This window comes from Ursus americanus, chromosome 17 (assembly GCF_024610735.1).
Source record: "Ursus americanus isolate L20-20 chromosome 17, mUrsAme1.1.p, whole genome shotgun sequence".
In the NCBI taxonomy this organism is placed as follows: domain Eukaryota; kingdom Metazoa; phylum Chordata; class Mammalia; order Carnivora; family Ursidae; genus Ursus; species Ursus americanus.
In genome coordinates, this window is record NC_142143.1 from 38,403,349 (window position 1) to 38,427,086 (window position 23,738).

General features: G+C 35.8%; 1 protein-coding gene across 1 annotated transcript in view; it reads right to left on the bottom strand.

The window, feature by feature from the left end:
• Positions 1-23,738, bottom strand: part of SYT1 (synaptotagmin 1) — an 820,357-nt gene that overhangs the window by 767,407 nt on the left and 29,212 nt on the right. Inside the window, exon 2 of the mRNA XM_045779553.2 lies at positions 11,164-11,335. The gene's annotated coding sequence lies outside the window, so the exon portion shown is untranslated. The remainder of the gene's footprint in view (positions 1-11,163; positions 11,336-23,738) is intronic.

Consider the following 23,738-nt stretch of genomic DNA (forward strand, 5'->3'; position numbering starts at 1 on the left):
ACGGGGACCAAAGGAGAAAAAATGTCTGGCATATTTTCACTATAGGAAATACTTTTTCATTACTATAGATTTCACACAGGAAATAGTATTTCAAAGTAAAGTTATCCTTGGGGACTTAAATCTTTATTGTCAAAATAGCAATGAGCAAACCAGTTGCGGTTGAGTTGCTTTACATATTTGCTTTTATATGTTCGTAAAGAGGTTATATTGATAACTGCTTGTTTGAAGGCAACTGGGCAATAACTAACAAATGCAAAATTAATATACTCTTTGACTAGAAGGAATCCATCTTACAAAATTATTCACACCTGTGCACAAAGATATTTATATAAGAAAATGCAACACATCATCATTGCTAAATATGGGGGGAAAACATATTACTTACGTGCCTGTTGGTAGTGGTATGGCAAAAATAATCATTATACATCATCTTATGGAACATTATACTTTGCTATTAAAAACAGTAAGATAGAGGTACATGTACTAATATGATAAATTTCCCATAATATACTGTGAAGGATAAAGAGCAAATTCTATTAGGAATATATATGTATATATTGCATATAAAAATGTCTAAAATATACATATAGAAGCATTCATAGTAATTTCCTATTTGCTTTCTACTTTTTTGTTTGAAACTTTTATAATAAGCATATACTATTCCTATAATTAAAAAAAAGAACAGAGAAGATAATTATTCCATAATAAATTATAGACTTTTAAGTTATTTAATCTATTTAATTAAAATATCTTTATATATTTATGGAGCAACTACTGAGTCCGAGATACTCAACAGAGTGGTAAGCCAGGCAAATATGGCTCTTTTGTGGACTTGCATCCTGCTACTTAAACTTGAGTTTCGGATTTCTCTTTCCTTGACCTAGAAGGAGTTCAACCACAGTCTTTGTACTTCTGCTTCCTATGACCTTATTAATTTCTAATTTTGTCATTGAATAAAATAGCTTCTTGACATCATATCTATAAAAACTTTTCCAGATTTTCTTCCAATTCCCCTAAATAAAGATTCCTCAAAGTATGTCCTGGGCTTTCATCTTCTGTTAAGTCTCTCCGTTCTCAATCACCTTCATTCAGATGCCTCCCTACCATTATTTATCTGTAGTCTTCAGCTCATGCAAAGGTCAGGCTTGCTTGTACCCCTACGTATCATTAAACAAGTAAATATATATCTCTGTCCCCTTAAACAGATGTTCAAAACTAAACTTTTCATCTTCAAAATACCCCTTTTGCCTTCCTTATGTATGTATCTTTTTTAATTTAAATTTTATTTATTTATTTATTTATTTATTTATTTATTTATTTATTTATTTATTTCACCATCAAATTCACAAACCCCAGGTTTAATACTAGGAATCATCTTTGATCTCTTTGTTGACTCTAATACTCTATCAGTTTTCAATTCCTGTCAGTTCTCTCTTTGAAATATTTACTAGTCATAACCTCCCCCCATTGCCACTGTCACTTTCCTAGTCAAGGCCCAATTAGGTTCACTGTTGGTCTCTTGATACCCTTTAAGTACTTTTTTCAGCCACCGGTCTTTCCTCATTCATTTCATCTTGTTTGTTGATATGTCTGACAATTAAAAATGAAAACTTTTACTAGGCATCTGGTTTTTGCAAGGCTATACTTAGATACTGAAGAATGAAAGGCAAATGCGTTATAAACCTTTCCTTTTCACAAATCTGGTCATATTCATTCCCTTTCCTAGAAACATTATAGACTCACTGACCCCTTCTTACACAGTCCCAATCCTTTCTTACGATATTCAAGGTCTCTCCATGCAGCCATGCAGTTTTTTCCCCTCAAATAATGTTCAAATCCAAAATTAAAAAATACTAGATAGGCAGAGCAAATAGAATCCAGTGCAAGAAAGATAAACCGGAATTTCAGAGACACCATGGCCAGATCTCCTACCCTCTCCCACTAGACTCACTTTCAACTAGTCCCAGCCCAGCCTCACTGCCAATCTGGACAGCCCTTTTATGCTTCAGATCAAAAGCCTGGGTTGGTTTTGTCCATGTGTCTGGGGAAGGGAACACTAAAGATTGAGAACATATTGACCATCTTTTAAGCCCCAGATGAGTAAAATTTTAATCTGAGTTAAGGTCAGTCTCTTTCCCCATGAAGAAACAAAGAGCCAGGCACTGACCTGCAAAAGCCTCCCCCAGTCACACTGATATACCAGCCTGAAGCTTATCATACTCCCTGCTTTCCTATTTTGATCATTGTGCTGTTCCTATTCTCTGCAAAGATCCTTCATTTTCTTATCTGCAAGTCTAAATACTCAAATTCAGCTCAAGGGCTACCTACTCACCGAATCCTCCCTGATTATTCAATTGCACATAATATTTTTTCCCTTGGCAATACCATCACTTTTACCTTTTATATGGTACTTATAATTTCACATTGCATTTCAGTTATTTAAATACAAATCTTATTTCCCTATTCCACTCTCTGCCACTTTATGGCTGGATTCATATCTCCTTCTGTGCATAGCTCCTTGCACGTGCTAAATATGCTTTTAAGGTAAATGAATAAATATAGTTTCCATTAGAAAATATATTATATTAAAATAGCTTCTTGAAAGAGAAAATGATAAATCATCTTCCACTTTAACTTTGGTTTATCTTGCATTTTACTTCCTTCCCAGCCATGTACATTCTTAACGATTAAAATTTTTCTATCATCACTTCCTAAATTATCCAATAACCCCAATTAAAATTATAATCTAAACCAAGATTTCTTGAATCCACATTTTTTATGTATAGGCTTTTGATCAAGTCATATAAAGAATGAAATGAACCATTTATTAAATTAGTACATAACAAGCACCTTCAAATAAAGGCTTTGATAGTCAGCATTTTTATTTATTTCTTAGGTCTCTTTCATCTAGGATGAAAAAGTTTGAAAGAAGAGACATGTTTCATAAAAGAAACTCTATACCCATATATTCCAAGCCAGATACAAAGAGATTTTCTTCACTTTGCCTAATACAGAGCCAATGAAGAAAAATAACATTTTACTGCAACTTCATGACCTTTCAAAGGCTGGACTCCGCAAGCAACCTTGCTAAACTAGACTTGCTTTCATGAAGCAGTCCAAGTTTACATTCTCATCCACCTTGTTGGTTCTAATTCGTGAAACTAATGGATTTCCAGCAGAAAGCTTCGGCCATGCCCGCCTTTCTGAGCTCTTCTATAAAGCGGGAGCTGTGGGAGAATTATTTCCATTCCTGCCTCTCAGCACAACTGCTGCATGTATCCTGCTGTGTACAAGAGACTCGAAGGACCTACGTTGTTTTTGAGCATGTGATTTTATGGTATTCTCCTGGGCCTCTGGGCTGGAAGGAAGTGTAATACGAAGAGGAGATTTCTTGTATGAGTGACACTCTTCAGACACCTAAAGATCTGAGGTCACCAAGCGGGACTTGGTCAATTGTTTGGAAAGAAACAATATCTGTATCAACAAAAGGGAAATGAGGCAGAAGCAGAAAGAGTTTTCCTTGAGACTGAATTGTCATGACAAATATCTTGGGAGACAGACAAAGCTGGAATCGAGACCTGCGGTTGTTGGACTATAAGTAAACTACATAATCTCTAAAAACTTCCTTTCTTCCACTGCAAAATGTCACCAAAATAAAGAGTGTTATGACAATGAAATGTGATAATTCATATAAAGTGCCTCATAATTTTCTTGATGTATTTCTCTGAAACTATGAATATTATGAATATTTATAATGTGGAACTCAAGCTCCTTGCAGCCGGCATTGCTGACCTGCCCCCCCCCCAACAACCACCCTGCTTTGTGCTTTCCTAACAGATCTTCAATTTTGTATACATCAAATACAATATCCATACGACTGAGGGAACTGGTCTTCATGCCTCAACTCTAGCAGTGGGTCTGACCTGTATAGGAGCAATCTCCATCAAGTAGTATAATGCTGGCCAATGATACTAACCCTTCATCGGGGGTTAGTTGCAAGCTTCTAAGACTGATCTTTCTCATTCATAGAAAAGAGGCACAGAAGGCTTCTCTTTTTATACCTCTGTTGTGAGCGTGGAAGCATATAACCTTGTTTGCTACTGGCCGCCATCCCACTACCATGAAGAATCATTCAGGAAACCAGGCACAGGATAAAGCCAGGGTCAAAGCCTATAGATGGAAAACATATTGTCCTTGATGACATTACTATGTCATTGCATCAGAAAGCTTTCCCTACCACTAGTCTTTTAGTGATGTGAGTCGATACATTTCTTTATTGTTTAAACTACTTTGGTTTTGATTTTTTATTCCTTGCAGCTAGAAGCACTCTAACTCATATACTCTCTGGAGAATGGAGAATCTCATTTTAAACAAATACAAAAAATGAAATCAGTGATCATCTCAAACATTTTGACCTTCTAAATCCATTTCTAATTTGAATCCAGAGGAAGGGAAGTGTACCTTCTTATAGTAAGAATCCTGTTGTGCAAGATATCCTATAGTAAGAAGGGAATTTGAAGGAAGGGACAAGCCAATTGCATGCCACTTCATGAACAAATATCTCTTAACAATTTCTCTGCATTCTATAACCATTTACTATTCATTCAGGTTTCTTAAAGTCATTTGCTTGAGCAGTCCTAATATGTGAGGCACACAACTTTCTTAAAATGTGATCCCTGTACCATTTCCCTTTTCCACAATAACAAACAAGTAAATGGCATTTCATCACTCTTCCAGTAAAACTTCACCTCTCTCATAGCTTTGATTATTATTCATGCTGATCATTTTCAAATGTTATCTCTGGCCTAGACTTTTTTTTTTTTTTTAAGTCCCAAAGCTATGCATTTACCTGCCTCCTGGAAATTTTACTTGCAATTTGGCAACTTAAACTAGTGTCCAAAAGTGGGTATTATTTTTTCCTCCAAAACTTAATCTCTTTTGTTATCCCCTTCTTAGTGAATACAATGATTCACCCTGTTATACAAGTTATTCTATATTCCTTCCAGACTCTTGTCACCAACCTCCAGTGATGACCAAGTACTGTCGATTATATCAGCTTATCATCTCTCTGGGTTATTGTCTTTCTTGCATTTCCACTGCTTCTACTTAAGATAGGCTTTTGTCATTTTTTGGCTTATCTATCAAAATATGGTTCTAATTTGTCAGATTGGCCTCTAGTCTCTTTTCTCTTGTCATCCAGTGTCACCAAAGCAAACTTTTCATTCATCAAACCAATTCTCATACTATTTTCTGTGCCCCATAGCCTGTCAAGTGTCTAAATAAAAGAGGTTTTTAAAGTGATCTATGCCTGGCTAGCTTTACAACCTCAACTTTTGCAGGTTTCACCATCCACCTTTCATACCTATCTTCTCAGATCACAACTCTCAGCTCAGGATCCTACTGTGCCCCCCAAACCATTTAATTGTCTACCTATTCCCACTAGATCATGAGATCTTATTCGTCGTGAATATGTATTGTCTAGCTGAGCGATAGCACATAAGAGGTGGTCTTTACTTGTCCATTAAATTAATAATGAATGGGAAACTTCCAAAATTGTTAGAAATGATAGCAAACTCTTAATCAACTCTAAATGAGGAAAATTTGATTACTGTTCATACATTGATGAAACAAATTGAAAACTAACCCAATGATTCTGTCTCTAAAGGCACTCTGAAAGGGAATTTGCCTTTCCTGAACACCAAAATCTAGACTACAACTCAGAAATCTGATTTTAAGAATGTATATTGGTTCTTTATTTGATGCTTTATATACAAAGAAATTAAAGAAACCAAAAGTATTAGTTGTGGATACCTAGACTATTGAGTAGGTAATTCATTGTTTGTTACCAGATCACTTCTTTTGCCTTCTGTAAGGGATTTTTTTAAAAATTCTATTTAAGAGAGAGACAGAGTGAGTGGGGGGAAGGGTAGAGGGAGATGGGGAGATTCTCAAGCAGACTCCACATGGAGCCCAGAGCCCAAAGTGGGGCTCGATCTCATGACTCTGATAGCATGACCTGAACTGAAACCAAGAGCCAGATACTTAACCGACTGAGCCACCCTGGTGTCCCTTCTGTAAGGGATTTTAAAAATTCATTTTAAACTGTGGATTTTAAAGACTAAATGTATGTATATAAATGAGACCTGATTTTTTACAGAATGCACTTATGCAAGCTTACATAATGCAAATGATATAGATCTGTCAAAGTAGGCAACTAGGTCATTTTCTTAAAACATCTTTGGAATTCCCCTTTTAAAATTATTTTCACTGATGCAGTTCAAACCCCAAAAGGAACCAACACTCTTATTCTAGAAATACATTTTTTTTGACCAGGTACAATTTTCTTTTCATTCATTGAACAGATCTAATGTATATGAATCTACTCTGTGTCTCACTGAGGGTAAAACAGTGATCAAATTGGACAGAAACCCCTGCCTTCAAGGTGTTTATCTTCTAACGATGCTCAATACCTACCTCATCTCTTCTGCTCCGAGTCCACAGACAAGACTCACACGTATGTGCACACACACATATGCACGTGTATACACATACTGGATAGACTGTGGAGAGAACTCTGGGTCATGTTGACATCGGCGACTTCAAGCAAAGAAAATCAATGCATTGCATTGATTAAGACAAGTTTATGTTTTTCTTCTTATTAGTCTAGTCATGAAATTTGCATTACTGCTGTTATTCAATTTCAACAATGGGTTCATTTATATGTAATAGTATTTACTATGACTAGGGGCACCTGGGTGGCTCAGACGTTAAGCGTCTGCCTTCGGCTGAGGGTGTGATCCCAGGATCCTGGGATCGAGCCCCACATCGGGCTCCCTGCTCTGCTGGGAGCCTGCTTCTTCCTCTCCCACTCCCCCTGCTTGTGTTCCCTCTCTCGCTGGCTATCTCTCTGTCAAATAAATAAATAAAATCTCAAAAAAAAATAGTATTTACTATGACTAAGAGAGAATAGTAAGAGAATAGTCATTTTTTTTGTCAGTTGATGTAATCCTATATTCAAAATACATTTAAAATATAACAGGTTAATACTTTATTACTCTTACTTTTATTTATATTATAAATTAAAATATTTCATTATTCTAGCATAAGAAATTACTTGCAGTTCTGGTGACCCATGGTGGGTGATGTTATGTGGATAATACTATCAAAGTATTTACTGACACATAATAATGAAAAAGTGTGCAAACCACTTGGCTGTTCTGTGGCAGTTATTAATTGCCTTTGTATTACAGTAGTTGGTCCTTTAACTGAACCCGATTGAGTTAATAACTGAATGTTTGGAATACTGATTCACAGCTGGCTTTTTCTAAGTGTTTGAATTTACCATGGTAACCATGAACTGGTTTTCTTACTGTGTTGTGTATTGCTTTAAATTAAACTGATGGGATTAATAAATGAATAGCAATTATAAACGCTGTACAGCCAATGTTTCATTATCTTGGTTATTTTCTATTATGCTCACATACAGACCCTCTAACTTCCCATCTGCCTATCACTGCCTACCATAGGTTACGCATGTTAAACATCATATGCCTTAATCAATGTAATAATATGGACATCATTTTTACATTTTCATTACTTTTAATTCTAAAGAGTATTCGAGAAGACGTAGTGCTGAAACTACTACCTCAGTATATTCATATAAGAATACTGAGAATTTGAGTAGTTCATTATATTTTCACCATAATTTTTATTACTTTATCTTTTCTTTGAAGGCATTAACACATTTATTTTGAAATAGCACATCAATTCATTTATTTGTTTTTTTAATAAAACAGTGGAATCACTGTTGTTTCATAGTCTAGCAAGTAGAGGATTAACTTTTTTACATTTGCCCCAGCCTGTCAGTAATAGAAAGAACAAAGTGAAAATTTTCTATTTCATTTACTTCCAGGTTACCTTTAGTAATTTTTTTTTTTTCTGTCAGGCACTACGAGAATTACCTCCTTGAATCAAAATTTTTATCGCTTTTGTTTCCTGTTCTAAAACTTTTAACAACTTTTCACTACCCATATGCTCCCTCCCAGTTTGGGGCCTGGAGTTCAATGTCCTACATAAACTGACCAGTTTTTAACCTATTTTTCTTTAGTGAACCTAATGTAAGTTCTACTTACAGCAAAAATATAAGAAGATGTATATTCTAAAAATAACTCTATTATCAATACGAAGGATAAATTGGGGATTAAACTTGAGGCAAGCAAACTGGCTAGGTTCTACTATTAGTTCACGTGAGATAAGAACCTGGGTTTCCAGAAGCAAAATAGAGAAAGCAAACTCCTAGGGGACATGCCTCTTATAATGGTCTTTAACTGTAGGGCATTTTTACATAGTGAAAATTAAGAGGTATCAAATATAATATAGCTGATGAATTTAAGGGAGACATGATCTTGTGATCACTTCATAGCTGGATCTTTTCTGTTCCATCTCAAAAGACCATCTCCATAAACACAAGTCATCTGCCAAATGTACATTAATGATCACAAGAACAGGCAAGAACAACACTTACATACCTTACTAGGAAACCAAGAAGAGTTCATTTAGAATCTCACTATACTCTAGGATATACTATAATCAAACCATGTTCGAATTACGTTTCTGTGGGGCGCCTGGGTGGCTCAGTTGGTTAAGCGTCTGCTTGGGTCCTGGGATCGAGTCCTGAGTTGCTCCCTGTTCCACAGTGAATCTGCTTCTCCCTCTGCCACTCCTCCCACTTGTTCTCTCAATCTCTCTCTCTCTCTCTCTCAAATAAATAAATAAAATCTTTTAAAAAAAGAAAAGAATTATGTTTCTGTGTTTGTATGGGGGAGGGGGATTTTTTTTATTTTTTGGTTGCTGTTACTCCAGGTGCAAAATTTCAGGTGGGTAATTAAAGAATTCTACCTAAGAAATCATGGGGAAAACTTTTATAAATAATTCAATCCATTTAAATTCATTTCAACAGGTGAGTCTTGAGGACCCACTGCATTCAATGCATAAAGAATGATTGATGGAACTGTTTTGACTTGAAAAAGAAGACAGCACGTCGAGGGGGTGGAGGTGTTATAAGAGCTGACTTACTTTTTGAAAGAAGTATGTGTTCTTTTTTGTACTAGATCATAAATGCAGAAGCAATGAATGAAAGTTGTCCAAAGGCAACTGTCAGCTTAATATTAGAAAGAACTTAACAATTTTGAACTATGTAAAAATGAAATTGGGTGGGTCACCTGGGTGGCTCAGTCTGTTAAACGTCTGCGTTGGGCTCAGGTCATGATCCCTGGGTCCTCGTATTGAGCCCACATTGGGCTCCCTACTCAGCAGGGAGTCTGCTTCTCCCTCTTCCTCTGCCCCTCCTCCGCTCCCTACCCCCACCCCCACACTCATGTTCCCTCTCTCTCTCTCTCTCAAATAAATAAAATCTTAAAAAAATAATAAATTAAAATTAAAAATGAAATGAGTGACAGTGTGCCAAGTCTCTGGTTAATCAGAGAAGAAATTGTCTCTTTTTTGAACTACTATAATCTGGATTCATATATTGAGTAGAAGGTTGATTTAAATTAGTTCCAGGCTCATTCTATGCATGGTAACATGTAGAGAACAGAAAACTGGGGGCTTGAATATCTGGTCCTGGTATGACTTTTACTAGATGATTGAATTAGGTCAGGTAATTCAACTTTGAATTTTAAATTCTTTCATCTCTCTATTAAAGACATTACTTCCTTAACCATAAATTAATGGTATTATATTCATACCCGAGAGAAAAAAAAGGAAAATAATTCAATTGTCTTGAAAAAAAATATGCAAGAAAAAGGGGACCAATTTGGATATATCATCTTCCTGATGAATTTTTAGAACACTTGTAATTATAACTGTACCTTTTACAACTAAATGTACTAGCATTCTGTATATGTGACAAGCAGTGATATTATTACAAAATTATTTAAAGCAATTCATAATTAGGTAACCTAAAGATATTCACTTTTGTACACTCCAATTTCAAAATTCCAGAAGAGTTTCTCATTTTGATAAAATATAGAGTAGTTTATTTGACTTTTACGCATATATCCATGTAAATCTTAATTGGATTTATGCCTCAGGGTTCTCATCAAAGATCAATTAAAAGCATTAACCATCTGATCTAAGGCTCTCATCTGAGGAACATGAAATTAGCCTTTTCTCGGATCCTTCATTTAATATTTTTTAGAACTACATTTATCTCTATGGATTTATTTAGTCAAAATTTGTGTGTTATCTTTGCAAAGAACTCAAACCACTTCAACAAAGCAATTTTATGTTAAAATCATAATTGTTATTTATAACAGCCATCATGCTTTCTGCTCCTTTGTTCACTGGAGACGAGGTCTTTTAAGAATATCAGTGATTCCTCTAATCCCAGGCCATTCTCTAGGACTTGAGGGGGTTCATTCCAGAAATAAACAGTATTTGTTACAGTTCATTTCCCTGTTGCTTCTTTAGGGAAATGAATATAACACTTCAATGCCAGAAAAGAAAAAGCTATGGGGGGGGGGGGAGAAAAACAGCTACATTTTCAAATGTCAGTAGGCCCATATGGCATCTGACCTAGGAACAAATTGTCAGCTAGAATAACTCTCCCTGCCCCAGTCCATCACTGAGCGCTGACCTCCTGCTGCTCTTGCTGATGTGTAATAAAAAATGCGTTTGTGCTCCCTGAGTGGAATATTTTGCATTGAAAATATACTGAATTTCACCCAACCTTAATCATCTAGAGCTACCAAGTCAATACTTTTAGAGTTCGATTTAGGGGAACTGATAATTCCCAGATAAGAGTAATATTTGAGGCAATTAGTTTTACCATTCTCTATATAATATATAATCTTTGATATATCCAAAACATATTTCCTAATATTTGATCACCAAGACTTACAGCTCTGTATTATTAATCAACAGGTAATATTACTATTTCATGTTTGTATGTTATTTATCCATGTGACTTTATATACATTATCCCAATTTATGCCCATTGCAAAGTTTTTAGTTACGTAACAGGACCTTAAAAGCCTAATTTTTGAGCTCAAGGAACTGAGCCACACAGTTGCTAAGTAACTTGGTCAAAGGCAGGCAGTTACTGAATGGCCAAACAGGGACAACAACAACGTCAAAAGAAACTAATATAAAATATTTACTTACCATATGTGAAGCACTGGCTGTATATCCTCATTTTTGGTCTTTATCAAGATGTGGCAATGAAATGTTGGACCATATATTGCAACTATCAATGGTACTAGGAGCAGTTAGTTTTGCATTTGGGTAAATCTTCTAACCAGTTTCATGCCAGAGTTTCTCTACATGCCATGGCCACCTAGAAGGTAGGGAGGAAAGTTGAAAAAATAGTGAACAATTTTCTGGATAGCAAATAATATAACATTTTATAAATACTTTTTTTTTCCCTGTAGAAGAAGGACCATAAAACCAAGACTTTTATAAAAGTACTGCTCTTTGTTTCTCCACCGTTAGAGTTAGTACAGCTTGTGCTATTTGATGTCCATATTGCACAAGATGTGCTGAAAAGAATGGATCCTGGTTGTCTCCCCAACTTCCATTGCCTCCTTCTTCTGCCAAGAGTACCCCAGTTAACTTCTAGGGACCTCCCTACTTTGCTGCTGTGCCCTGAATTTTATTGGGGTTGACACGAAAGTTGGTGCATATTTGACCCAATTTAGATTGCTGAGAATTATAAAGAGAGATGAGGGTTTCTGAGACAGTTTTTCTCTTCTCTAGTTGTGTGATGGGCTGCTCTGAGGCCAGGAACATGAAGGATGCCAGCAGGGGTGAAGCAGAGGGGACAGTCTTGATGGAACCACACCTTCCCTTTGGACTTTTATTATGCAGGTAATTCTACCCTTTATTATTATTATTTTTTTAAGGCAAATTGGCTTGATTTTGTTCCTTGGTTGCAGATAATAGCAAACTAAGTGATATAGGGGCGAACCCAATTTACAGAGCATTAGCAGATTACTCTGGCAGTGGAAACTTGCATTAGTTGTGATCTTAATTTGCTTCTATAATATCATTTGATATAAGAATTATATCTGTACTACATCATAAATTTTTAATTTGTCTCTTCCATGCTGTAAATTCCAAGAAGTTAAAGAACATCTCCACTTGGTTTACTGCAATGACCCAACATCTACCACAGTTTACGGCAGAGTAGGTGTTGACTCAATCTTCATAAAAAGAAAGGGGAAAAAAATAGAGGAAGGAAAATAGGTTCACCATTATTCCTAATGCAGAAACAGGGAATAGGTACAGGAGACTAGGTTATTATGAATGCTTTAAAAATAGAATAAAAATTGTACAATGGCTCAAAGAATACCTGTCATGATTTTCTTAAATGTTACCATAGAATACATTCTCTTTGAATAAAAACAAAATGTTCATAGGACTTTGAAACAAAATAAAAGTCACTTTAAAAAATTCTAGATAGTCAATCCAGATGCTTAAAATATATGCAAGTTTACCCTTTTAGATTTTCTAATGTGTAATATAGTACAAACAAATTACAAGTGTCACATTCAACATTACAGTTGTATCAGGTTTAGGATGACCTTATTAACAGCTACTTCAGATTTCAAAACTACCAGAGAAAGCGGGACTATATTCTTAAAATTCAGTTTCAATGCTTCAAAGTACTCTGTTTCAATTTACCTTCTTTATTTCACAAAAGGACACTCAACTCTGTTATCACTTCTCTACTAGTGATCCTTGAAATGATATTCATCTAAATAACTTATATTTCTTATATAACAAATATTTCTTTAACTTGATCTACAACAACTCTTTACAAAGAAAAATGAGTGCTTCAAACACCTAATGGTCAGAATATGACAATTTATTAACATATATTCAAATCTCCTTATTTTCTCAGTAAATAAGAATCCCTTGGGAATGTTCAGACATTTGCTATGATCCAAAATGTGAACCATTCTTATCCAAATTTACCTCCCTTAACTGTTTTGATTTTTACACAGCATGCCCACAAATTAGACATGGTATTAGTTTTGAGTACATCATGAAATAAAAATATTGGTTTAGTGAATACCTGCCTAAATGTATATAACTGGTTTTTTTTTTTTTTTTTTTTGAGATTCATATAAGGTTTAGTAGTTTATCTCTTCTTTACTTGCAATCACAATCATCCTGGTATCTTAATGGACTTCCAACATCTTATCTTTCACTTGTTTACAGATTGTTCTGATGAGTTAAATATTCATCTTAATCCGTTTAGCAGAATGAATATGAAACTTGGTATATATGTCAGAAACTTGTTACTCTAACATTAAATTTATGTTTAAAAGACATTAAATTTCATACAGCCACGTAACTCTTATGCAATAAATGGTTATAAATGATTAATATTGACTAACAATCCTCCTTTGGCCATCAAGTCTTCTTTTGCCAGTCAAAGCAGGTATGAATGTGAAGAGGTACATATAGGACTAGATAGTCAGTCTGTGTTATTAAAATGTGGCTCTCTGTAATGAAAAGAGAGGTTAATCACAAATATATGGTTAATTCAACACATACTGAGCTTCTTTTCCATATAAGTTTCCTTTAGAACAATATTTGAAACTCTAACATTATATACTTTTAAAATATCTGAAAGTTTCTAGAAGTTTGGGGATGTATCATCACTTAAGAGCAGCACTGATTAAATGCTACATATCAGTGCTGTCCAACAGAAATTTTTCTAATAACAGAAAAGGGAAAGCCCATAAGGCTATCCATAAATTTTTCAGCAGAAACTCTCCAAGCCAGAAGGACTGGCATGATACATTCAAAGTGCTGAGTGAGAAAAATCTGCAGCCAAGAATATGCTATCCAGCAAGACTAACATTCAAAACAGGAGAAATAAAGATTTTCACAGACAAACAAATATAAAAGGAGCTCATGACCACTAAACCAGCCCTGCAAGAAATACTAAAAGGGACTCCGTGAATGGAAAAGAAAGACCAAAATTCTTTCTTACAGTATGAAAGTAGGAAACACAAAAGCAATAAAAATGAATATTTCTATAAAAAATAAGTCAAGGATATTACAAAATAAAAGGATGTAAAATATGACAACATATACCTAAAATGTGGGAGGAGGGGAGTAAAGAATGGGTTCAAACATAAATCAACTTAATATAGACTGCTATATCCATACGATATTATATATAAATCCAATGGTAACTACAAATCAAAACCTACTGATAAATGTGCAAAAATAAAGAGACACAAATCCAAATATATCATTAAAGAAAAGAAGCAAACCACGAAAGAGAGAAAGATAAGAAAAGGTCAGAGAAAGTCTCTAAAAACAACCATAAAACACATAATAAAATGGCAATAAATACATATCTATCAATAATTACTTTGAATGTAAATGGACTAAATGCTCCAATCAAAAGACAGGGTGTCAGAATGGATAAAAAAAAACAAGATCCATCTATATGCTGCCTATAAGAGACTCATTTTAGAACTCAAGACCCTATAGATTGAAAGGGAGAGAGGGTAGAAACATTTATCATGCAAATAGTTGTCAAAAGAAAACCAGAGTGGCAATACTTATATTGGACAAACTACACTTTAAAACAAAGACTGTAGTAAGAGACAAAGAAAAGCACTATATAATCATAAAGGAGACAATCCAACAAGACGATGTAACAATTACAAATATTTATATGCCCTACATGGAGGAACTCAAATACATAAAATAACTAATAACAAACATAAAGGAATTAATCAATAATAACACAATAATAGTATGGGACTTTAACACCCCAGTTACAGCAATGGACAGATCATCTAAACAGAAAATCAACAAGGAAATGATGGCTTTGAATGACATACGGACCAGATAGATTTAACAGATATAGTCAGATTTAACATATATATTCTGCTGACACAGCAGAATACACATTCTTTTCAAGTGCACATGGAACTTTCTCCAGAACAGATCACATATTGGGCCACAGAATAGTCCTTGACATATTCAAGATGGAATTCATACCATGCACCTTCTCTGACCACAATGCTGTATGAAACTAGAAGTCGAACACAAGAAAAAATCTGGAAAGACCACCAATACATAAAGGTTAAATAGCATGCTACTAAACAACGAATGGGTCAACCAGGAAATACAATTAAACAACAACAACAAAAAAGCACATGGAAACAAATGAAAAAGAAAACACAGTGGAGAAAAACTTTTAGGATGCAGCAGAAGTGGTTCTAAGAGGGAAGTATATAGCAATACAGACCTACCTCAAGAAGAAAGAAAATCTCAAATAAACCACCTAACTTTACCACCTAAAGGAGCTAGAAAAAGAATAACAAATAAAACCTAAAGCCTGCAGAAGGAAGGAAATAATAAAGATCAGAGCAGAAATGATACAGAAACTAAAACCACAACAAAGCAAAAACATAGAGCAGATCAATGAAACCAGGAGCTCGTTCTTTGAAAAAAACTAATAAAATTGGTAAACCATTAGCCAGACTTATCAAAAAGAGAAAGGACCCAAATAGATAAAATCACAAACGAGAGTAGAGAAATAACAACCAATACCACAGAAATAAAAACAATTATAAAAGAATACTATGAAAAACTAGATGCCGACAAATTGGACAACCGATGAGAAATGGATAAATTCCTGGAAACATATAAGTTACCAAAACTGAAGAAGAAATAGAGAATTTGAATAGACCACCAAATCAGCAAGGAAATGGAATCGATAATCCAAGAACTCCCAACAAACAAAAGTCCAAAACCAGATGGTTTCACGGGCAAATACGACACACTTAAAGAAGAGTTGATGTCTATTTTCTCAAACTGTTCCAAAACACAGAAACAGAAGGAAAACTTGCAAATTCATTCTATGAGGCCAGCATTACTCTGATACCAAAACCAGATAAAGTCTCCACAAAAAAAAAGAGAACTACAGGCCAGTATCTCTGATGAACATGGATGCAAAAATCCTCAACAAAATACTAGCAAATTGAATCCAACAACACATTTAAAAAAATCATTCACTGGGGCACCTGGGTGGCTCAGCTGGTTAAGCTGCTGCCTTCAGCTCAGGTCATGATCCCAGAGTCCGGGCATCAAGTCCCACATCAGGCTTCCTGCTCAGCGGGGAGCCCGCTTCTCCCTCTCCCTCTGCCTGCTGCTCCCCCTGCTTGTGTTCTCTCTCTGTCAAATAAATAAATAAATCCTTTAAAAAAAAAATATTCACCACGATCAAGTGGGATTCATTCCTGGGCTGCAAGGGTGGTTCAGTATTCACAAACCAATCAATGTGATACAGCACATTAATAGGAGAAAGGATAAGAACCATATAATCATTTCAATAGATGCAGAAAATGCATTTGACAAAGGACAACATCCGTTTACAATAAAAACCTTCAACAAAGTAGGTTTAGAGAGAATATACCTCAACATAATAAAGGCCATATATGAAAAAACCCACAGCTAACATCATTCTAAATGGGTAAAATGGGTTAAAGGAGATTAAAAAAAAAAAAAAAGTAAAAACTGAGAGTTTTTCCCCTAAGGTCAGGAACAAGACAAAACACTCTCAACACTTTTATTCAAAATAGCACTGGAAGTCCTCGTCACAGCAATCAGACAACAAAAAGAAATAAAAGGCATCCAAATCAGCAAAGAAAAAGTAAGTTTCACTGTTTGCAGATGGCATGATACTGTATATAGAAAACCTGAAATACTCCACCAAAAAACTGCTAGAACTGATAAACGAATTCACTAACATCACAGGATACAAAATCAATGTACAGAGATCTGTTGCATTTCTCTGCACCAATAATGAAGCAGCAGAAAGAAAAATTAAGGAATCAATCTCATTTACAATTGTACCCAAAACAATAAGATACATAGGAATAAACTTAACCAAAGAGGTGAAAGACCTGCATTCCAAAAACTATAAAACATTGATGAAAGAAATTGAAGACGACATAAAGAAATGGAAAGGCATTCCATGCTCATGGATTAGAAGAACAAATACTGTTAAAATGGCAATACTCCCCGAAGCAGTCTACACATTTAATGTAACCCCTACCAAAAAACCAACAGCATTTTTCACAGAGCTAGAACAAACAATCCTAAAATTTTTATGGAACCACAAAAGACCTTGAAAAACCAAAGCAATCATGAAAGAGAAAAGCAAAGCTGGAGGCATCAAAATCCCAGACTTCCAGTTGTGTTACAACGCTGTAGTCATCAAAACAGTATGGTACAGGCACAAAAATAGACACATAAATCAATAGAACAGAATAGAAAACCCAGAAATAAATCCACAAGTATGTGGTCAATTAATCTGTAACAAAGCAGGAGAATATCCAATGGGAAAAGGACTGTCTCTTCAACAAATGGTGTTTGGAAAATTGCACAGAGACGTGCAAAAGAACAAAATTGGATCATTGTTTTCCCTATACAGAAAAATAAACTCAAAGTGGATTAAAGACCTAAATATGAGGCCTGAAATCACAAAAGTCCTTGAAGACAGCACAGGCAGTAATTTCTCTGACATTGGCCATAACTTTTTTCTAGATAGGTCTCCTGAGGCAAGGGAAACAAAAGCAAAAATAAACTATTATGACTACATCAAAATAAAAAGCTTCTGCACAGAAAGAAAACCATCAACAAAACTAAAAGACAACCTATGTAATGGGAGAAGATATTTGCAAATGACATATCTGACAAAGGGCTAGTATCCAAAATATATAAAGAACTTACACAAGTCAACACCCCAAAACCAAATATTCCAATTAAAAAGTGGGCAGAAGACATAGACATTTTTCCAAAGAAGACTTACAGATGACTGACACCTGAAAAAATGCTCAAAATCACTGATTATCAGAGAAATGCAAATCAAAACTACAATGAGATATCACCTCGCACCTGTCAGAATGGCTAAAATCAACAACACAAGAAACAACAGGTGTTGGCAAGGATGTGGGAGATAGGAGGCCCCCTTGCACTGTTGGTAGGAATGCAAACTGGCACAGCCCTGTGGAAACAGTATGGAGTTTCCTCAAAAAGTTAAAAATAGAACTACCCTATGATCCAGCAATTGCACTACTGGGTATTTACCCAAAGAACACAAAATACTAAATCAAAGGGATACATGCACCCTGATGTTTATAGCAGCATTATTTACAATAGCCAAGGTATGGAAGCAGCCCAAGTGTCTACCAATTGATGAAAGGATAAGGAAGATGTGGTATATTTATACAATGGAATATTATTTGGCCATAAAAAAGAATGAAATCCTGCCCTTTTAAATGACATGGATGGAGCTAGAGAGTATTATGTGAAGCAAAATAAGTCAGTCAGGGAAAGCAAAGACTATATGATGTCACTCACATGTGGAATTTAAGAAATGAAACAAATGAGCAAAGGGGAAAAAAAGAAAGAGGCAAACCAAGAAACAGACTCTTAACTATAGAGAGGAAACTGATGGTTACCAGAAGGGCAGGTGTGGGGGGATGGGTGCAATAGGTGTGGGGGATTAAGGACCGCACATGTTGTGATGAGCACTGGGTGCTGCATGGAAGTGTTGCATCGCTACATTGTACATCCGAAACTAATATTGCACTGTGTGCTAACTAACTGGATTCAAATAAAAACTTGATAAGTTTAGGAAAGTATTCAGGGAATAGATCACAGAGGACCTCATAATGATGACTTTTTTCCATCAGACACTAGAAAAATATTCAAGGGTTTCAAGTTGGATTGTAATAAAGTTAGTTTTTTGTTTTTTTTTTAATTATTCTGAAAGTGTGGATCTGCATTATAATAAGATAGTATACTTCAATCGTCTCTGCATTGTGTTATAATTATCTCTGTATATGTCCGTATCATCAGCTACAATCCAGATTGTTGAGGGAAGAAATTAACATATTTATTTTAGTAATTAAAGTACCTGCCTCGATGTCAGGCTTATAGTAAATACTCATACACTATTACAGATTATGTCTTGAACGTATGCATCATATCCCAAACGACAAATATGTCTATGCGATCTTCAAATAGTTTCACAAGATGCTAAGATTAAAACTCTAGTTTTCTTTTTTCTTTTATATAGTAGGAATTAGTATGCAGATTTCATTTTCTGCATTAAATATGTTATCCTTTTCTCAGCAGCTTCAGAGAGAGTTTTTAAACTTGAGGTACAAAAAAAAGAGATCATAGGGGGTGGTCTTCCTCCTGACACTATCTATTCTTCATGTTCCACATCACAGGGGCAGGAGAATGTGTCCATTTCTTTTGCCTAGATATTAGGAACTTAAAGATTCCTTTTGACCAAAAAAAAAAAAAATAGACAATGGATATATATACAATGTAGGGTAAGCTAGACCAAGAGAGGCCAAGGAGGTCAGAAAAAATGGAATCAGGATGTGCCTTCTAAAATCATTACCCTTTCAGCCAAGCAGCAGACAACAGAATATAACTGAACAGAGATAGTCAACATGTCTGTTTTGGCCATTTAAAAGATACCATTCACATGAGCAACATGCTACCTCCACTAATGGTTCCTTATTTTCCCAGTTTTTATAGAAATTTCTGTGTTAACTGGAATGGCACCATCCCTTTCTCCCCCCAGTGAGCCTTAGCACCACAGGACGACCAACAAATCTCAGCCCTTGATTAGCCACGTAAGCAAAAAGTAGCTACACGGAACAACATAAGGAAAATACCTGGTTAGCACAGAAGGGCAGAAAAATGGAGCCTCAAAGAATTCAATTCAGAGATGCCAAGCGAGTTGATTTTAAAAAAAGAAATAGGGGTTTCCATGACTAAATAGGGATAATTATCTCTCAACAGCAGGTGGTGCAATGCACAAAACATACAAAATATAATTGTTTCCAAAGTATGTTTCTTATCCTTTAATTATGTGTTAGAATTACTTAAAATTATGTTTATAAAATGTATAAAGAATAATTCATGATACTTGCCCTAAGTGAAATTTTAGTCTAAAAATCGGGTCAGATACACAAACCTTCATCATTAATGTGATAATTTAGGATGCGGTAATAGAGTTATAACCAGGATTCACTGAAGGCTGTACAGGGAGTGTATTATCTAAATGCCCCTGGGCAGGAAGGAGAGTGGGGAGGGTGTGTTCGTTGTTTGATGGATGAATAATGACTTTCAAGCGATCAAGGGGAGAGAGTGCTGCAGAGCAAACTGCATTAAAGCATAGGCTATATAAACCCGAGAAGCATCTGGGGAACTCCAAGTAGATTTACCTGGCCAAGCTATAAGGTATGGTCATAGAGAGAAGAACATGAACTTTGAAGTCCAACAAGCTCATAGCTCTGACCCACCACTAAGCAGCTGAGCGGTTTTGAACAGACTAACTTATCTGAGTCTCACGTGTTAGAAGAGAGAATAATATTTACTCTATAGGGATTCTGTAAATAGTAAACAAAACAGGCATCTAAAAGACCTTCCTAGTATCTGGGTAATAAGACCCCGCCATCATTATCACGTTCAGATGGAGCAGTAAGGTCCTGGAAGCCTTCTACTGACTCTGTATGTATCAACAGCACAGAAATAAGAGAATAGTATGAAAAACTACCTGCCAACAAATTGGACAACCTGGAAGAAATGGATAAATTCCTAGAAACGTATAAACTATCAAACTGAAACAGGAAAAAAGAGAAAATTTGAACAGACCAAAAACCAGCAAAGAAATTGAATCAGTAATCAAAAAACTTCCAACAAACAGAAGTCCCAAACCAGATGGCTTCGCACACGAATTCTACCAAACATTGAAAGAAGAGTTAATACCTATTCTTCCCAAACTAATCCACAAAATAAAAATGAAAGGAAAACCTGCAGTCATTCTCTGAGGCCAGCATTACCCTGATACCAAAACCAGGCAAAGACTCCAGGAAAAAGAGAACTACAGGCCAATATCCCTAATGAACATGGATGCAAAACTTCTCAATAAAATACTAGCAAATCGAATCCAGCACTACATTAAAAGAATCATTCACAATGGTCAAGTGGGATTCATTCCTAGGCTACAAGTGTGGTTCAATATTTGCAAACCAATCAACGTGATACAACACATTAATAAAAGAAAGAATAAGAACCATATGAGCCTTTCAAGAGATGCTGACTGTACATGTAGATATATTTTAAGATTTAAAGCAGAGGAAAATGAAGCCAGTTTCCTGTTTTAGGAAAATCATTGTGACGGCATCACGGAGGACGGGAAGAGCTGCGCCTGAAATCAGGGGAAACAGCAAGAAGACAGTGGCACTAGCCCTGGAAATACGAGTCCAGAACTGAGACATCAATGTTGAGATGGAGAGAGGAGATGTTACCATGTTTATTTCTTCCTCTTTCTTTCTTTCTTTCTTTCTTTCTTTCTTTCTTTCTTTCTTTCTTTCTTTCTTTCTTTCTTTTTTCATGCAAAGCTTCGGCAGTTTGAAAGGCTTCAAATACAAAGTCACCGTTGCGGTTGCTGTGGTTACAATGGGAAAGAAAAGAAAAAAAAAAAAAACACTGTGCATTTTTTCTTCTTGCTACATTCTTAAAACAGTACCTTTATCACACTGTTTTTCAGAATATTGTGTTATAGCTAATCTTTGGCCAAGAAAGTTTTCTGTTCTGGCTTTCAAAGTAAATATAAGAAAAACCTGTCACTCAAAACTTACCCCCTGACTCATCCAAGATATTTAAGATTCTGTACATAATGCCCGAAAAAAAAAAGGTGTAGAGTCATGTAACGGTGGATAAGAAGCAGTCAATAAAAATATGAATTTGGCTGCTGGGCACTGCCATTCTCACTCAGAGCACTGTAACTACATAAATTCTCTGTCATTACCAGTGCTGATTCTTGTCAAGGAGGGTGAATTTTCAGCAAGTAAGCCATATAAGATAGACTCTGCAGGAAACTCATCCGTATCTTTCTCTAAAGCTGCTCTAAGCTTTTGTTTGATTCTTCTAATTGTTGTTTGAAGTTCATAACATTTTTTGCTAACATATTCCTACTCAATGGGACACAAGAGCTAAGATCAACACCTACCCACACTGTCATATGACATTGATCTGGCCCATTTTTTATGGCCTGTGCTTTCAAAATGCTTATATCCTAATAGCAGGGCAGACTGTTACTCACTGAGTGTAAATCTAGTACACAAGATATAGAATATGTATATTGTTTATAATAATTGAATGTATATGTAGTAGACAAGGGTAGTTATGGCCCTGCTACCTGGGTACTCTCTAAAGCAATGTATATACATTGCAGAACTCACATGGATGCTTCATTATTTTCATAGTGTTTCCTGTAATACTAGGAAAAACATGATAAGCTGTTTTTATAGTGCTTTCTATTTCACAAGTTCTTTCTTGTTCATTCATTCATCCCATGAATAAATATTTACTGGTCCTTTATTACACAGACAGTGTTCTTGGGATATAGCAGTGAACACAGCAGACCAGGATCCTATCCTGATGGAGCCTACATTCTCATTCTCCTTGGGGAAGTAAATGATAACAGCGTACAACATGGTGATGAATGCAACCAAAATAAACCAAGGAGAGGAAGGAGATAAGAAAGGCAGAGATTTGCATTTAAAAGAGTGAGGTCAGGGAACGAAGATGTAAAGGAGAAAAAGGAACAAGTTACGCTGATAATCTAAGAAAAAGTATTCTAGGAAATGGAAACAAGACTCAAGGAGCAACATGCTAGAGATATTCTCTAAACTGTAAGGAAGCCAGCAGCTGGAGACAAGTGAGGAAAAGGAAGAGTAGATGCAAAGAAAGCCTAGGGGTGCCTGGTTGGCTCAGTCGGTTGAGCTTCAGACTCTTAATTTCAGCTCAGGGTCATGATCTCAGGGGGATGGAGCCCTGAGTCGGGCTCTGCATTCAGCGGGGAGTCTGCTTGAAATTCTGTCTCTCCCTCTTTCCCTGCCCCTCTCTATCTCTCTCACTCTCAAATAAAATCTTTTAAAAAAAGAAAGTCTAAAAAATTAATGACAGACCAGAATATGTAGGGTTTGAAGACATTTTAAGGACTTTACTTTTTACTTTGAGTGATAGGGAGTCATCATGGGAGGGCACACAGCAGATGAAAAACACAATCTGACTTACAGTTTTAAAAAACTTACAGTATTTCTGGATTGAAGGAAACAGAGGAAGACAAGAGTAGGAATAGAGACCACTCAGGAGAGAAATCCAGGAGAGAAAAATGGTGGCTTGGACTAGAGGAATACAGCAGAAGTAATGATATGTCTATTTTGGCTATTTTTAAAGTGGGAGCTGAAAGGATTTCCAATTAATTGCATGTATCAATGATGACTTTAAGGTTTGGGGCTGAATGGTTGGATGGATACTACAGCCATTAACTGAGATGAGGAATACTCTGAATAAAGGAGCTGTGAGAGGGGAGATGAGGAGCTCGATTTTGGCCTGGTTAATTTTAAGATATATATTAAATACCCACCTGGAGATGTCTAGAAGGCAGCTGAATATATATGAGTCTAGAGAGTTCAGGAGTGAGTACAGACTAGAAAGAAAAACCCTGGGAATCATCAGCATATAAACTGTGTTTAAAACCATGTCATGGGTGTGGTCACCAAGAGGGTAGGTGGATGGAGCAGAGCCTCAAAAGCTGAGCGCAGAGGCACTCCACAATTCAGGAATTGAGGAGAAGAGATGGAACAGCACAAGTTACTAAGCAGCAGCCT